Source organism: Varanus komodoensis, unplaced genomic scaffold, assembly GCF_004798865.1.
Source record: "Varanus komodoensis strain SLA01 unplaced genomic scaffold, ASM479886v1 scaffold31, whole genome shotgun sequence".
Lineage (NCBI taxonomy): Eukaryota > Metazoa > Chordata > Lepidosauria > Squamata > Varanidae > Varanus > Varanus komodoensis.
Window position 1 is genome coordinate 3,100 of NW_025335780.1, and position 5,191 is coordinate 8,290.

Here is a 5,191-nt window from a genome sequence, read left to right on the forward strand (position 1 = left end):
ACTTGAGAGCAAGAAGGAAGGAACGGGCAGGACCGCACCTGTGCAGGAACATGCCGTCAGACGGACCATACGCCCTCGTGTGCCCGTCTGTTTCTGGCAAGAAAGCTTCCGAAAGACTTGCCAGCCATTCTGCACTGCACCCCGAAGTGCTCTCCATAAACCGGTTCAGGCAAGATCTGAACAATTCAGATGTGAGAGAAGGCTGCGATGTTTTATTCGATTTCCTCTCATTGTTAAACCATCCCGAGACCATGGTAAGGGTCAGGCGAAACAAGTTTTTTAAAAAATAAATAAAATAAATAAGGAAAAATAGGCAGTTTTAGTCACTCCTGCTTTTTGCACATTGCACAGTGAATTTGGGGGAGTGGCAGATTCGTGGAAGAGACGTGTCTCTGAAGACCAGCAGCTGTGATGGATGAGCAAAGGCTCTGTGCGTAGGAATAGAGTACTTTGGAGGGCAAATGGCAGGGAAGGATCACTGCTTTCTGACTTTCTGGAGATATTTGGCTGGGCATGCCTGGAAACAGGATCCTGGGACAGATGTGCTGTAGGTATAATATCTTTAATGCCAGAGACACGCGTTGTTCATGGACGGCAGAACTGCAGGCCGTGGGTATGCCAGCACATCCCCATAAGCACTGCGCTGCCCTTCCTTTGTGGAACCAGAGCTACCAAGGGCACGATCTTATGGCCCCCCAGTGAGGTTGCAGTGGGGCCTTGGGGCAGAGCAAAGGGGGCATTCGTCCTGGGGCCAGAATAGCGATCGGAATGCCTTTCCTTTGCACATCTGTGGGAAGGCTGCTCAGCAGTGTTACGAATCAGCATCAGTGCATTTGCCAGGTACTGTACAAAGATCTGCACTTGCTCCCATCTGCTTCTTGTATTATCTGCAGCCTCTCCATACAACAACATGCCAAACAGCTTCTAGCAGAGCTGGATGGAAGACAGTGAAGACAGAGCGAGTGCCAGCTTGCTTCCTCGCCAACAAAAGGAAGGGTTCTTAAATAAGTATACTTGATATTAAGCAAAGGACAGCATTCTATTGATCTCAGAGAAGTTTCTGTTAACATCTGAGTGTGTGTGTGTGTTTGCAGCCTTTTTAAAATCTTACTGCCAAAAAACCCTCCCACAGCAGCTCACAAAAATGAAAAATAAGACAGCTATGCAAAAACAGCTTCTGGTTCAGTTTGTTGTCTTCAGCCAAACCTTATTTCATGTAAACATCTGGGCTGAATTCCCTGCCTGCTAATAACATACGCCGCCTAGACCGCCTTTTGAGTCCTTGGCGGCATATAAATATAATAAATAAATAGAGGCGGTGGCTGAGGGCGCTAAGAAAGGGGCAGCTTGTTGTCAGTCCATAGCTGTGTTGTGCCAGGGAAAAAGACAGACGTTCTTCTCCTGAAAAAGATTCCTTGGTGACCACTGCACATCCTGGAACGTGATACAGAGCCAGAGAGCCCCTGCTCCTTCCCTCCCTCCAGTGCTGACAGGCTCTTCATAAATGTGAGCAGCTTAAACTGGCCACATTCTGCCAGTTTTGGTTTGCTTAGAGCAGAGTTCTCTGACACAGTAGCGCATAGTGCAGGTGCAGCCTTCCTGCTGCTGAGCGCTGAAAATCCAGAGCTTTCCCATTGGGTTTGTTCTTGCAGCAAACCTCCTTTCCTCCAACGAAGTCTTAACTCAGTGGCCATCTGGGGGCAACAGGTGGTCCAGCTGGCCAGCTCAACCCATGGGTGATTGAGCGGAAACGTAGGCAAGTGGATCCTTTGGTAGGTTGTCCCTGGTCAAGTCTTAAACAAGCTGACCCAGATGTTTCTGGTCTCCCCATTTGAATTTGGTTGCCTGAGACCCAAACAATAATTCTTGATCATACCTCATGGCATGTGAAGCCTATAGGACATTGCTGCAATATTCACTGAGTTACACAGATACAGATTTGGAAACAATTGCTAGGATGTATTTGAACTGTACAGAAAGCACATAGCATCATTAATTATTGTAATTTAATAGCTAAGGCACTCAGGGTGACCGACAGCGTATTAGAACTTTGCAATGTAAAACATAATGCAAAAACATGTACAAAATAATTTTAAACACGCATATGAATATAAATCCCATGTGTTGTCAAATGCTCAGGAGTAGAAGAAAATCAAGGAGCAGCATTAGAAGAGCCGCTTTCCCATGGAACTTGCTGAATGACCGGACTAGCGTTCTTTCATTCTGTGAAGAGGCAGCTCTGGATCTAAGATGCAAAAAAGCTGCTCCCACATCCACAATATGAAGTAGTACTCAAGAGCGTCCCAAAAGATTGGGAGCTAAGCTGTAAAGACTGTTTGTTATCCAGCAGCTTCTGGCAGGGGGATCATTTGTGTCACAGCTTCTCACATTTTCTAGTTTATGTGTTTTACAGTCCTCCATCTTCCTATTCAATGACACACCACTTCATATGTCCATCAGTTAACACAGTAATTACTTACATCAGCGTTTCTCAAATTTCTCAAAGCCAAAACTGTTTCTTCCGAATTAGAAGCAAAAATTTCACTCTTAAAGCTCGAAGGTGTTCTTGTTGTTAGAGCGTCACAGCGAAAATTGCCCACCCTCAAGTAAGACGCACCAAGAGTGTTTCTGCATCCCGCGAGGTTGAGCGCTTGTGCAAAGAGCAGAGGCGCCTCAAGGGCAGAGCTCCCACTAAACCATCAACCCAGCTCTCCTGCCCCCCAGCAGGGTGGTGCTCGCAGAGTCGGCACTGTTTGCCATGCCAGGGCACCCCATAATTTCAAAGGCTTGTGTAAGGCACTCTCAGCTCCATGCTCCAACCCCTCAATAATTTTAGTTGCCCTTCTCTGCCTTTTTTCCCCCAACTTAATAATACCCCTTTTCAGGTGTGGCGATCAGAATTGGTCATGATATTCTAAGTGCGATCAGACCAAAGATTTGCATAAGAAGGGCATGATCTTGGCAGTTTTATTTTCAGTCCATTTCCTTTCTGTGCCTAAAATAGCATAAAATGGAAATGGTGGAACAAGCCAGAATGAGAGGCCTTGTTTTCTCCCTCCTCTTCCTCCTCCTCCTCCTCCTCCTCTTCTAAATTTGTACAAAAGCTGCTCATTAGCATTATTCTCAATTTTGCTATACTACAGTGTCACCTTGTGGTTGCGTGATGGAATATAGAGGAGGGCAGCCAGAAAAGAAACCTAGGAAAACCGCATGTGTAAAAGAGCTGATTTTAATCCCAGAAAGAATCCAGGAGCAGGCTTGTTCGCGGGCAGAGGGGGTGAAGCCTCGGGTTGAAAAGCCCTGCCTTACCTTGCTTTCATGACTATTTTTGCTTCTGCTCTGATGCTGGATAGGAGCATGTCCATTTGAGGGCCTTCTTGCTGGACTCTTTGGTAAATTTACATGGTTTCCATGAATATCTTGCTTTGCACTATATTTGACATTTCTGTTGTTTTTCTTATTTCTTTGTAAGTCACTCTGGGACTCCTTTTAGTTGTATGAAGCAATACGTAAAGGTAAAATGAAGCTGGAAAGGAAAACTGATTCATGAAAGGGTAACATCTGCAAGTTATTTTCTCGTTGGACAGGAGAAAAGAGTTGATGGCAAGAGCGATTAGGCAAGAACAGGGCAAAGTTGAACCATGCGATGCGGGCATGGTCTGAAGGCAGCAGGCTCATTGATGGAAAGCTTGGAAGTCGTCTGTTGACAAAGCAGTGGACAGAGTTCCATGGAGAAAGGCAAGAGAATGAACTGGTGTAATGGGCAGATTGGTTTAAAAGCAGATGATTAATCAAATCCAAAGCTTTAACCTGTTAACGCCCTGATAAAGAAAGATGGTGTCCTTTAATTTGCTCTTTGCTTTTGGCAACAAGCTGTTAGTCAGAATTGGATTGGTTTGCCTGGTAAGATAACTGGCTAACATTGATGAAGGATGCTTTTTACATTAACTGCATATTGTTTTGGAGTATGTTTGGTTTGGTCCCCTGGTTCTCACTAACTCTGAGCCAATCAGGCATTGCTCTCAGTGTATCAGCTACTCCCCATCTGAAGTTTCTAGCAGAACTTACCCACATCACAGGTTGGGTGACCTTTTATGCAGCACCGTGAAAGAGGAGAAGCCCTAAAAGAGGAGGTTGCAGATCAGCACATGCTAAGCTACATGTTGCATGATGCAAGTTTAAAAATGATTACTTTTAGAAGAAATGCACTGCATCTCACCTTGGAGGGCGTTCCCAAGGTTTGCACAGGCCCAGCCTTGGGTTAAACTAGGGGCAAATCCAGTGAGCCAAGCCAGTGGGCTAGTTGAAGGCCGAAAGCAGTAATGTCGGTGCAGAAATGGGGTAATCCAAAAGCGGGTCCTCAGGAAGGGTCCAGAGGTCAGTGGGACAAGCAACCAGCCTGAGATACTATAGCAGGATACGATGAGTTAACACCAAGGCGTTGCTCGAGCGTCAGGTCCCAGCTGAGAGCCAAGAAGTGGAGGAGTCCAGCATCGCAGCCCACGCTCAGCTGCAGCACGTCTTCTGGGAGAAGTCCTTCGTGTGAAGAGGGGCTTGTTCCTGAGTACTCCTCCCCTTGGCAGATGGGTGCTCCTCTCAGCAGAAGTTCTGGCCTGCGGCTTGAGGCACCACAGCTCTCCACTTGTCTTGGGAGCTGATTTCACCTTGTGTTGCAGGTCAGCACCCGTGGGCCACCACACCCCAAGGGCCTGTGTTCCTACTGGCGCTCCTTCCGGCCTCCGGGAACGGACTTCCTCCTCCAGGCTGCCTGATCCTGGGAGCATGAGCTTCTCCTCTGCAGAGGATTTGACCAGAAGGGGCTTGCCAGCAGGGAAGGCTGTGCCCAGGTGAACTCCATGCTGTCTAGGTGTAAACCGTGTATGGGCACCTTCAACCGCCTCCCGCTCTCTCTTCTTACAGTGCCACATCTTTGAAATGGACTTAGAGTGGACAACATGCTGAGGCGAGGATAATTTCCAACAGAGGACAGTCCTTGGTAAAGTGGGACACCCGGCGACCAAAGCTATGGCATTGGCGTGGCCCACTTTCTCTTGCCCTCCACTCTCCAGTATCAGCCACGGCCAGTGAGGGGAGGAAACATGGAGACATCGTGATGCGAATGGCTCTGCTAGGCGCTAGGAGAGACAGCAAAAGGTACGCTGAACATTATGGGGGCAGCGGCAGGTGGAAC